This window comes from Schistocerca piceifrons, chromosome 3 (assembly GCF_021461385.2).
Source record: "Schistocerca piceifrons isolate TAMUIC-IGC-003096 chromosome 3, iqSchPice1.1, whole genome shotgun sequence".
Lineage (NCBI taxonomy): Eukaryota > Metazoa > Arthropoda > Insecta > Orthoptera > Acrididae > Schistocerca > Schistocerca piceifrons.
In genome coordinates this window covers 934,883,737-934,897,011 of record NC_060140.1, presented here as the reverse complement: position 1 = coordinate 934,897,011, position 13,275 = coordinate 934,883,737, and positions in this window count along the sequence as shown.

Here is a 13,275-nt window from a genome sequence, read left to right as displayed (position 1 = left end):
AAAGTTATATGTGTCTTTCGTCCGCCGGCAAAACTCAGAGCTCTCTTGGGCTAATCTTACGAGATTCCTTACAGCTGCGGCATGTCGTACATCGGACAAACTTGTCGCACTGTAGAAGAGACATGTACTGAACACTGACGCTACACTCGTCTGGAGCAACCAGAGAAGTCTGCAGTGGCCGAGCATTGTCTCAGTACAGGCCATTCTATGAACTATCAACACACCAAAATTCTCGCGTCGACGAGTTCGTACTTTGACAGTGTTATTAAGGAAGCAGTGGAAATACGTAGCTAGACGAATCTTGAAACAGAGACACGGGCTTTCAGCTCAGTTCAGCTTGGAATCCGGCAGTGGTCATATTGAAGTCGCATCGAGCAGAGAAGAGTACTATTGGTCATACGACGGATGACGATTCGCCAGCAACATAAACATTCTATTGACAACGAGAGGATAGTCACGCGCCTACGGGGACCACATACAACACATGACCAACCGAGCTAGCACGAGGCTCAAACAGCTCTACCCTATGCTCAACAGGCGCAGCACACTGAACAGAAGGGTGTCTAGGTCCATGTACATGACACTTATCCGACCCCTGATGACGTACGCAGCTCCTGTCTGGGGATACGCTGCGCCTACACGCCTGCGCCGTCTGCAGCTCATACAAAACAAAGTACTCAAAATCATAAGCAATGCTCCACGATACACACGCATCGCGGACCTTCACCGGGAATACCGACTTGAGACTCTCACGGTTGTTATCCACAAACTCACCACAAGACTATACAGAAACTCCAAACATTCGCAGAACCCGTTTATTCTGAATCTGGGGAACTACGACCACAACCAAAGATGGAAACATGAAAGACCAAAAGACATACTTGTAAGGACCTAACATCTATGGCCAAGCACACGCAAACACAACGGTACAGGTGAGCCCCTGTTAATCAGACGCCATTACTGGATATCCAGTTGGAATACACTGCCGAATAACTGGCACCACGCAGGGAAGCCGTACCGTACACTGCATGCAGACAAGCTCTACGCATCCTCCACACAGTGAAATGATCTATGGCCGATCTCCCACTACTGTATAACGATCTTGATTGTTCCAGGAAGGTAGCGGCTGCAGCAACTGGGACACATCGCCATCGCTTGCCACGGTAATGATACATGATACCTATACTAACAAATCCAACCTTGCATGAACTATCGCAGCTAGTAAGCCACTACTGCTCTTACTACCCATCCCACTGTCGCAGAGGTTTTTTTCCCACAGCACGAGCCTTGGCACTTTTTTCCTTCTGTTCTTAAAATCGCTACCCTGACTCGCGTTTCGTCCACTATCTATCACCTGATGGACCGTGTTAATGCTGCATTGTCTTACCCAGGCGCACGGTTAACATCACAGCCCAGCATCTTGTGATCCACTTACTAGATAACTAACATGTTTACGGAGGTGACAGTAGAACTTTTGGTCTGGTCACCACGTTGGTGCGGGCATGGAGGGGCCCCATCTCTATTTAAAAAAAGAAGTGCCTTAGCAGTGTGTTCGTTGCACCTGAAGATGTCGGCCAGATGCGCTGATGAAATATTATGGAGTTTTCACTATGAAATCTGACGTCTCGTGCGAGAACCATATATACAACTAAATAATAATAATACATAAATATAGTGACACTGCCACCACATTCCGCGGCTGTGTCTGGTGACCACCCACAGCAGCCCGCTGTTCTTCGGTGCAGAACAATCGTATTTATTGTCAACGCAACTCTTTCTCGCAATATGTTAAACATATTTCTCGGAAAGACTGTACCCCTCTGGAACAACAACGGAATTCCGGAGAACACTCCAGGGGTTGGGGGGTTGGTTTGTTTGGGGGAAAGAGACCAAACTGCGAGGTCATCGGTCTCAGCGGATTAGGGAAAGACGGGGAAGGAAGTCGGCCGCGCCCTTTCGAAGGAACCATCCCGGCATTTGCCTGGAGCGAGTTAGGGAAATCACGGAAAACCTAAAACAGGATGGCCGCACGTGGGATTGAACCGTCGTCCCCCCGAATGTGAGTCCAGTGTGTGCTAACCACTGCGCCACCTCGCTCGGTCGTGAACACTCCAGATCGCTTTTCAAACGGCTAGCTGCTCCGCCGAGAGCTTTCTCTGCGGCCAACTGCCACCCCTCTGTGGTCAGTGGTCTCACCAGGCCTACCGCTACCATCTGCGGCCCCTCGCGGTATATGACCTGCCTTCAGGCGACGGCCATTCGCCAACCCAAAAGCGAAGTTTAGCGGCACCGCCACGCCCCTAGTCGGAGTGCGGCTGTGTCCGGTGACCACTCGCAATAGACTGGCCCACCCGCACCCGCCATTCTCAGATGGAGAACAACTGTACTTAACATCAACGCATCTCTTACAGTCGAGCATCTATTTAAAAAGGAGAACACAATTGCTACAATAATAAATGTCCTCTTTTCATAAAAACGGGTGCAGTCCATTTTCTTTCAGTTTTATCAGCAAAATCGGTATAGCTTTTTACGTTCGACTGCAGGATACAATTCGCATCTTATTACTTTGTGACGTCCAATGAAGTGCACCGCCCCTATATCTACATCTACATGGATACTCTGCAAATCACCTTTAAATGCCTGGCAAAATGTTGGTTGGTTGGTTTGTTGGGGGAAGGAGACCAGACAGCGAGGTCATCGGTCTCATCAGATTAGGGAAGGATGGGGAAGGAAGTCGGCCGTGCCCTTTGAAAGGAACCATCCCGCCATTTGCCTGGAGCGAGTTAGGGAAATCACGGAAAACCTAAATCAGGATGGCCGGACGCGGGATTGAACCGTCGTCCTCCCGAATGCGAGTCCAGTGTCTAACCACTGCGCCACCTCGCTCGGTGGCAAAATGTTCAAATGGCTCTAAGCACTATGGAACTTAACATCTGAGGTCATCAGTCCCGTAGAACTATTTAAACCTAACTAACCTAAGGATATCACACACATCCATGCCCGAGGCAGGATTCGAACCTGCGACCGTAGCAGTCGCGCGGTTCCACACTGAAGCGGCTAGAACCGTTCGGTCACACCGGCCGGCTAAATGCCTGGCAGAGGGTTCATCGAACCACCTTCACAATTCTCTATTATTTCAATCTTGTATAGCGCGCGGAAAGAATGAACACCTATATCTTTCGGTACGAGCTCTGATTTGCCTTATTTTATCGTGGTGATTGTTCCTCCTTATGTAGGTCGGTGTTAACAAAATAATTTCGCATTCGGAGGAGAAAGTTGGTGACTAGGATTTCGTGAGAAGATTCCGACGCAACGAAAAACGCCTTTCTTTTAATGATTTCCTGCCCAAATCCTGTATCATTTCCGTGACACATTCTCCCATATCTAGCGATAATACAAAACGCGCTACCTTTCTCTGAACTTTTTCGATGTACTTCGTCAGTCCTATCTGGTAAGGATCCCACACCGCGCAGCAGTATTCTAAAAGAGGAAGGACAAAAATAAATGGCTCTGAGCGCTATGGGACTCAACTGCTGCGGTCATTAGTCCCCTAGAACTTAGAACTAGTTAAACCTAACTAACCTAAGGACATCACAAACATCCATACCCGAGGCAGGATTCGAACCTGCGACCGTAGCGGTCTTGCGGTTCCAGACTGCAGCGCCTTTAACCGCACGGCCACTTCGGCCGGCGAGGAAGGACAAGCGTAATGTAGGCAGTCTCCTTACTAGGTCTATACATTTTCTAAGGGTCCTGCCAATAAAACGCAGTCTTTGGTTAGCCTTCCCCACAACATTTTCTATGTGTTCCTTCCAACTTAAGTTGCTCGTAATTGCAATACCTTGGTATTTAGTTTAATTTACAGATTTTAGATTAGACTGATTTATCGTGTAACCGAGGTTTAACGAGTTCCTTTTAACACTCATGTGGATGACCTCACACAATTCATTATTTAGGGTCAACTGCCACTTTTCGCACCATTCAGATATCTTTTCTAAATCGTTTTGCAGTTTGTTTTGGTCTTCTGACGACTTCATTAGTCGATAAACGACAGCGTCATCTGCAAACAACCCAAGACGACTGCTCAGATTGTCTCCCAAATCGTTTATATAGATAAAGAACAGCAAAGGGCCTATAACACTACCTTGGGGAACGCCGGAAATCACATCTGTTTTACTCGATGACTTTCCGTCAATTACTATGAACTGTGAGCTCTCTGACAGGAAATCACAAATCCAGACGATATTCGATAAGCACGCAATTTCACTACGAGCCGCTTGTTTGGTACAGTGTCATCACAAATGATCAGCAAAGACATGTCCACTCTGCGTAAAATCAGGAAAAAGAAACTTAAACTATTTTGCTGCAAAAATTACCGATCCCCGCAGAATGTCCTCTTTATCTCGAAACCATCATCGGATTAAAGAAAAAGCGAGAATTTAAACTCCAAAGAAAAAAGTCTACAGGGTGGTCCACTGATCGTGACCGAGCCCAATATCTCACGAAATAAGCTTCAAACGAAAAAACTGCAAAGAGCGAAACTTATCTAGCTTGGAGGGGGAAACCAGATGGCGCGATGGTTGGCCCGCTAGATGGCGCTGCCATAGTTCAAACGGATATCAACTGCGTTTTTTTTAAATAGGAACCCCTATTTTTTATTACATATTCGTGTAGTACGTAAAGAAATATGACTGTTTTAGTTGGACCACTTTTTTCGCATTGTGATAGATGGCGCTGTAATATTCACAAACGTGTAAGTACGTGGTATCACGTAACATTCCGCCAGTGCGGACGGTATTTGCTTCGTGATACATTACCCGTGTTAAAATGGACCGTTTACCAATTGCGGAAAAGGTCGATATCGTGTTGATGTATGGCTATTGTGATCAAAATGCCCAACGGGCGTGTGCTATGCATGCTGCTCGGTATCCTGGACGACATCATCCAAGTGTCCGGACCGTCCGCCGGATAGTTACGTTATTTAAGGGAACAGGAAATGTTCAGCCATTTGTGAAACGTCAAACACGATCTGCAACAAATGATGATGCCCAAGTAGGTGTTATAACTGCTGTAGTGGCTAATCCGCACATCAGTAGCAGACAAATTGCGCGAGAATCGGGAGTCTCAAAAACGTCGGTGTTGAGAATGCTACATCAACATCGGTTGCACCCGTACCATATTTCTATGCACCAGGAATTGCATGGCGACGACTTTGAACGTCGTGTACAGTTCTGCCACTGGGCACAAGAGAAATTACGGTACGATGACAAGTTTTTTGCACGCGTTCTATTTAGCGACGAAGCGTCATTCACCAACAGTGGTAACGTAAACCTGCATAATATGCACTACTGGGCAACGGAAAATACACGATGACTGCGACAAGTGGAACATCAGCTATCTTGGCGGGTTAATGTATGGTGCGGCATTATGGGAGGCCCCCATTTTATCGCTGGCAATCTTAATGGTGCAATGTATGCTGATTTCCTACGTAATGTTCTACCGATGTTACTACAAGATGTTTCACTGCATGACAGAATGGCGATGTACTTCCAACATGATGGATGTCCGGCACATAGCTCGCGTGCGGTTGAAACGGTATTGAATAGTGTTGTGGATTGGCAAGACAGCCAATCCACTATAAGGAAGCCGAAAGGCACACGTTTAAGCTCACGCAGGCTGGCGTGAGGTCTGGAACAGGACAAGGTAATTATACTAGCGCAAAAAAGTATTTAGCTGCTGGAATACTTAACTTTAATCCATAATTGGTGAACATCGCTCTTGACGGTACATGTTTTACAGCATCAATAGTAACTGGTAATGGCGCCTTGCTAGGTCGTAGCAAATGACGTAGCTGAAGGCTATACTAACTGTCGTCTCGGCAAATGAGATCGTAATTTGTCTGTGAACCATCGCTAGCAAAGTCGGCTGGACAACTGGGGCGAGTGTTAGGAAGTGTCTCTAGACCTGCCGTGTGGCGGCGCTCGGTCTGCAATCACTGATAGTGGCGACACACGGGTCCGGCGTATACTAACGGACCGCGGCCGATTTAAAGGCTACCACCTAGCAAGTGTGGTGTCTGGCGGTGACACCACAAATAGCATATGTCATGACAGGTGGAGTGGTCGTCGAAGCACCATACCATGGCCCGCACGTTCACCGGATCTGACGTCCCCGGGTTTCTTTCTATGGGGAAAGTTGAAGGATATTTGCTACCGTGATCCACCGACAACGCCTGACAACATGCGTCAGCGCATTGTCAATGCTTGTGCGAACATTACGGAAGGCGAACTACTCGCTGTTGAGAGGAATGTCGTTACACGTATTGCCAAATGCATTGAGGGTGACGGACATCTTTTGAGCATTTATTGCATTAGTGTGGTACTTACAGGTAATCGCGCTGTAACAGCATGCGTTCTCAGAAATGATAAGTTCATAAAGGTACATGTAGCACATTGGAACCACCGAAATAAAATGTTCAAACGTACTTACGTTCTGTATTTTAAAGAACCTACGTGCTACCGACTGTTCGTCTAAAATTGTGAGCCATGTGTTTGTGACTATAACAGCGCCATCTATCACAAAGCGAAAAAAGTGGTCCAACTAAAACATTCATATTTCTTTACTTACTACACGATAATGTAATAAAAAATGGGGGTTCCTATTTAAAAAAAAACGCAGTTGATATCCGTTTGACCTATGGCAGCGCCATCTAGCGGCCCAACCATAGCGCCATCTGGTTTCCCCCTTCAAGCTAGACAAGTTTCGTTCTTTGTAGTTTTTTCATTTGACGCTTATTTCGTGAGATATTTGGCCCAGTCACGATCAATGGACCACCCTGTATGTTAAGCAATTTCCTTCAGCTTAATGGACAAATTAAATGGCCTGAGAGGCCTCTCGCGTGCAGTGTCTGTAAATAAACTGTAATGAATGTGGGTACTGCAGACATTTCAGTCACGTGAAATAACGTTAGAGAATACAATCTTCAACGCTATTGGCTTACATGTCAGAAAAAGCACATTCAATTTGTAAGAGGTCCGAGCAGATGTAATTTCGATGTATTGCTCATCCGCTGCCTGCAATAAGCAAGGTATAAGAGAATCTCTGACCAGAGAGCAGTGTTGACTGCAGTAGGAACTGTGTAGCTGTAGCAGTAAGTTGTTGCTAGTCTGCAGTCTGCTCTGGTCTGGTCTGGTGTATCGTGTTGGCTGGCCAGGTCGCGGTGCAGCGATGCCGGAGCCTGAGCATTATTGTATAAGGTAAAAAGCAGCCTCGCGCATATGTATTAATGTTATCTCAAGTCGCATGTAAATGTTTTAAAACTCTCGTAATAATAATCTTCCTCATAAAAAGTAACTTTTAACAACCATTCATTTCAATTTAAAGAATTTACTAATTTCTCCCATCCATGATCATCCCGGTTATTGCAATAGAAAAATCAGTTGCTTCCTTTCATAAATGACAGATAGGTCGGCCAGCATTGCACAGAGCTGTGCCGGAAAATTTATTGTAAGAGCAGATATATCCGGCGACTTCATTGACGTAAGAATTCTTCCTTTTTTTATTCAGAATGATCTTTCAGGGCCATGACGCAGCACTGCTGTCGTCCAAAATTTACCAGGTTAAATTCACAGTGAATTATTGAAAAGTCATAAGTGAGCGACAATTTAATTGAGAGGTTACTTACATTGTTTTATTACCAGGTTACTGAATTTATTTTTATTGGGACGTTACACTGAATGTGAACGACATAATTATAATTTTTTACTGCTGAGAGGCTTAGGAATTTTTCTGTTATGAGGTCACGCTAAATGTGAATGAATTTTGAGCTTCGATTAAATCGAAAAGAATTTTGTAGGGAGGTTATAAATGTAAATGAATTTTGTGGGGAGGTTACACTGTGAAAGAATTTTGTTTTGAGCTTACACTAAATCAGAATCATTATCCATAATATTTATTTTATTTTTTGTGGGGAGGTTACAAATTTACTTTCGACAACAAGCTGTAATTCAAGAGGACGTAGCTGTTTTACACACTGTGGCAGGTCCTGTTTAATAAATGTGATGCTGTATCATACTAGAATTTACGAAACAAATTGTGAGAGCCTGTTTCGCCCTGTGTATGTGGGAGATTGAAATGTCCTTAAGAGATATCGCCGAAACGAAAAAAAAAGAAAAAAGAAACACCTGTCAAGAACCATTCCATGCTGTCCTACCCATCTCCTCCACCAACAAGGTACGTATTTGATATCAGCTTCATTGGCTAAGAAATTAAATTGATCGTAAGAGTCAGTTTGCATGGCGAGTAATTTTTTTTTTCAGTAGTCGGATTACAGTCACCAGGTAGGCCAAATGGGAATCTGTGGAGGGAAAACAATTTTCTTTTCGAGGAACACTACTGAGAACCAACATTTGATGCTGACCGCAGAGAAATTCTACAGGCCACACCATACGTTTCACGTAAGGACCGCACTATTAAAAACATTATCGTAGCGACAATGTTACCGTCACCCTGCATAAAAAATGGCCTTGAGTCTACAGGCACACACGAGTTGCTGACAGCATTATGCTTTCTGGTAGAAATGCTGTCTGCTGTTTTGACAACTCGGTGGAAAAGCGAACATCTCGTAGCTCTACCAACCGTATACAGTGTGTAAGGCCAGCGCCAAACGAAGCACTAAAGAAGATACATGATACATACATGACACATCTGGAGTGTCCTGTATTGATGCCCATGTACAGAAGTTAACTTCATTCTCATAATCGTTTCCATGCAGCTCTTGATGGAAAGAGATGTGACAGGGTTGGAACCTATGCTGATGGAGAATGCACAGGACACTTGCCTGTCTTATGCCATTTCCTTGTGCGATTGTGTGGGATCTAATGTGCGGATCAACTGCAACGGCATCAAGAACATCAGTTTCTCCATCTTCTGTCGTCACTTGTTTCCTTCTGTTACACTGTCTAGGTGTTACACTAGCGCTTTCATATAACTGGTTGAAGAGGGTGATAAATTACTGCCGAAATGGCTGACGTCAATCGCAATATCTTGCTGCATACTTGCACAAGAACAAACTGCATTCTCCCTGCACTCTCCATACATCATGAGCATGACGGCTTTTTGTGCACATTAGCCACTCACGAACTAACGCTTGGACTGCCACACACTAACTGACTAGCAACTCGCATTGTACTTAAGGAACATACAAGCCCACTATAAGCAAACATAACACTGCACCTAGGTTGATTATGCTTAAACTGAAGGTGGAGAGGGGGAGAAATGGAAGGAAAGGGAGGGGATCACTGCTGCCTGCTGCATTGGGACATTACGAGGAATCAGAAGCGACCAGCGAAAATGTGTACCAGATCGGGATTCGAACCCGGGACCTCCTGCTTAGTTGGAAGGTGCGTCAACCACTGCGCCATCCGGGACACAACATTATCGAAAATGCGTGGACTGTCTCGCCATGCCTCATGACTGATCCAAATGCCCACCAAGTGCCACCTATCTGCAGTCCCTGTCCATTTCCTCCATATTTGCTACTCTGAGATTCCCACAGGAGGTCAGACATATTTGTGCATGTGCACTGAAGAAGGTGGATTCATTGCCCAGCTAGGCATTTCAATTATGTGAATGCGTGGCATGCAGATTGAATGACACAAAGAAGTTTCAGTGTGGAAGCTTTTCAGAAAACGATGTCTTGTAAACGACGACTAGCACTAGAATCCCACAATAAACACCACTAACATTCTAATTTATCCTACTTTTGGTTTGTTAATGTCGATAGGCATTGTTCCATTTAAAAAAGTGTATGTTTGCGTAAAAAATACACTTTCTAAGTATCATTGCAATCTGTTGAGTGGCTAACGATACGAACCCCTGACTCCTAACCTAACATGTGTAAGCTGCACACTAATAGCATTTTCCCTTTCCGCAATATTTGCGATGCAAATTTTAGGTGATTCACCTTGTACAAAAGTTGGAGATGGCAGTTGGAAAAATGAACGTTTTATGCAATAAAAGGACAGATTGTCAGTCAAAATATAAGAAGTTGATGTGGTGATAAATTAAAATATAAAATGGATGACAGGAGAATGAGTCTCACACACAAATATATAGAAAAAGACAGATACTTGCATAAGATGAAATAGAAAGGCTGATATGCTGACTGATTAAAATAGATATACACATGAGTGAAGAGATGAGTGGATGTAAACTGCCTGGGATAAGGGTATCATTGGAATGTAGCTTTTAAAGGTATTGCGTAGGATGGCGTTTGTGTGGATGGATGTTTGGAGGTTGGTTCAAATGGTTCAAATGCCTCTGAGCGCTATGGGACTTAACATCTCAGGTCATCAGTCCCCTAGAACTTAGAACTACTTAAACCTAACTAACCTAAGGACATCACATACATCCATGCCCAAGGCAGGATTCGAACTTGCGACCGTAGCAGTCCCGCGGTTCCGGACTGAAGCGCCTAGAACCGCACGGCCACCGCGACCGGCTTGGAGGTTGGATGTTTGGAGGATGTATGAGGGAACAGTGGAGAGAAATGCAGTTCCAAACCAAGACTTAGAAAGTGGTTGGAAAGGACTGCAGTGTGAAGGAGTCCTGACAAGAGGAGTGCGGTAGGGATCTCCTAGATCCGGTAGGAGGGTATATATCATGGTGGATTTTGTAGTCTGATAAGGGAAGGTAATTAAAGCTTCATCAGGAGAGGATGTAGATGTGTGATGTTGAGGGAATGTGGTGGTAGAGGCACGACAAAGTAGAATGATCAGTGAGCATGGAGGAAGCTAGGAGGTGGCTAGTGTTGAGTTTATGGGTAATGAAGGATATTCGGCGGTGTCCAAGATGAAAGAGTAGGCTGGGGAGTTTTAGTTGGTAGGGGATGCGGGTGCAAATTAGAAACTTTCTTCTTTTTTGCAATGGGTGTGGAGTCCCGTCACACTTGCACTGGCAGGGTGACCATCACCAATGTTCTACTGTCACCTCTGCGTTTGTTAGTGTTAAATCGAGGAGTTTACAGGATGCGGTCTGTGATATTATTCGTACGTCTGGGTAGGATTATTCATTACTATGGACCCATGGGGAGATAGAGTTGGTCAAAAGTAAACAAAGAGTAGTGCTTTGGATGGGCACAGGGAAAAAGTCCCAAGGCAAGTGACAATGGAAAAAAAACCTTCGTGACAGTCAGGTTAGGGAGTAAGGGCAGTAGCAGTCTCTTGCTATCTGCGACAGATCATGCGAGGGACAGGTTGTACCAGTGGTTGGGTATCACGTGTCAGTACCATATGTCATAGCTACGTTTGTCATACAGTGCATCAGACCTGTCAAGGAGGGAGACGCCACTGCTGCTGGACACCGACAATGTCTCCTAGGCCAGCTGCTTCAGCTGTTCCTGTAACATAGCAGTGTCATCAAATGTCAGGCAATTCAATGGTCCTTGAAAGAACTGACAGGTGTAGATGGTGTTGGGAGTTGATTTGCGTATGTGTTCGACTTCCCTGAAACTGGCCATTCTTTTGTCTGAGCCTCAGTCAGTATCTGATATGCAGGGTCTTGTCTTATTGTGTTGTTTGCATTATTGTATAAATACCATAGATGGTTAGTCTCTAAGGAACAATGTCTTTGGGTCTTATGTTTCCATATATTGTGCTTCTCCAGATGTGGTATGTGAGGATTGATCGAGAGACTAGATGTTCTGTTTAGCCATGTGGTATGGTTTTTGAATACCTCTGGTAGAGATTCCAGACGGTATTTGTTTTGAAGATCCGCTGTATGAGTATATCTTGGAGTACTGTTTATGACGCATAGAGCCTTGTTCTGTATTTCCTGAAGGAAGTTCAGGTATTTAGCTGCTGCTTATCCCCAGACAGGAGCAGCATACATCAATGGTGCAATCAGTGTTGCCTATACGGACCTAGACACCCACCTACACATTGTACTATTCCTGTTGAGCATTGGGTATAGTTGTTTGAGCCTTGCATTAGCTCTGTTGGTCACGTGTTGTATGTGGTTCCCCCCCCCCCCCCCCCCCCAGGTAAGATCCGGTGCAACCAGATGCCAAGGTACCTGACTTTAAAGAAGCAGCTTATTGGGCATTTATGTGGTATTATCTGTCTATAGTCTTGGTATTTGTGCAACAGTTTTTGTCTGCGAGTAAACAGAAGTGACTCACACTTGTCAACGTTTATTTGAATATGCCATCGCTTCAGCCAAGACTCAATAGTTCTGAGTGGTGTCTGTTCGAGTCTTGTGCAAGGATGGTGAAGTCATCCATGTAGATGGCTACATCGTGTTGTGTGTTATTGGGATATCATTGATGTAGAGGTTAAACAAGATGGGGCTAAGGATACTACATTAGGATACCACTGCTTGGATTACGTGTTGTACTGATTGTTTTCCCTGAATGTCCATGTTGAAACATCTGTTTGTGATGTATGAGTTGCAAGACAAACGAGCCCATTAGGGAACCCAACATCTATGAGTGTGCATATAATACCACAGTGCCAGAGAGGATCAAAGACTTTTTTGATGTCCAGAAACAAGGCCCCAGTTGCTACGTTCATGTTGTGGCCATGTGTTATGTACTCTACTACTCTTAGGAATTGTTGTGTTGTGGAGGGGTGATTCTTGAAGCTGAACTGCTCCACGCACAGGGTGCTATTGTCGATAAAATGCCGAGTGAAGCGTTTTAGTATTACCTCCTCAACAACCTTTCTGGACGTGCTCAACTGGCTGAAAGGGAGGTAATCTTGTGGAATGGAGTGGTCTTTCCCTGGATATCTGAATTTCAGTACTGTGGCTGCCTTCCAATAGGCAGGGAAGTGTTGTTGTTGTAGGGTGGCGTTCGTGATGTGTGTAAAGTTTTCGATAACTTTAGCTTTGAAATCCTGGAGGACACAGTTCTGAATGCCATCATGACCAGGGGATTTCCTAGGTGGGGAATGCTCAGTTGTCCAGGTGATTTCATATGTACTCGTGTGTCTGGTTTTAGTGCACGCTGCCTGGGCTACAAGACGTGTAACCGCTCGGTCAGTTTCAAACGCAAACGCTGTGTCAGAAGGTACCAGATTCGTTGTGAAATGTGAAAGATGCTTCTGGTGTGCTCGCCATAAGCTCCGCTTTCTCCTCAATCGGCTATGCTGGGCTGTCCAGACCCTGTAGAATTGATGTGTAGCGTTTTTCCTTGGTGAAGTGTCAGAATAGATGCCACACTCTAGGATGCGTGGTATCCAGCCCAGCGAGTTTTTGATCCCATTGTGTGGTTTTAAA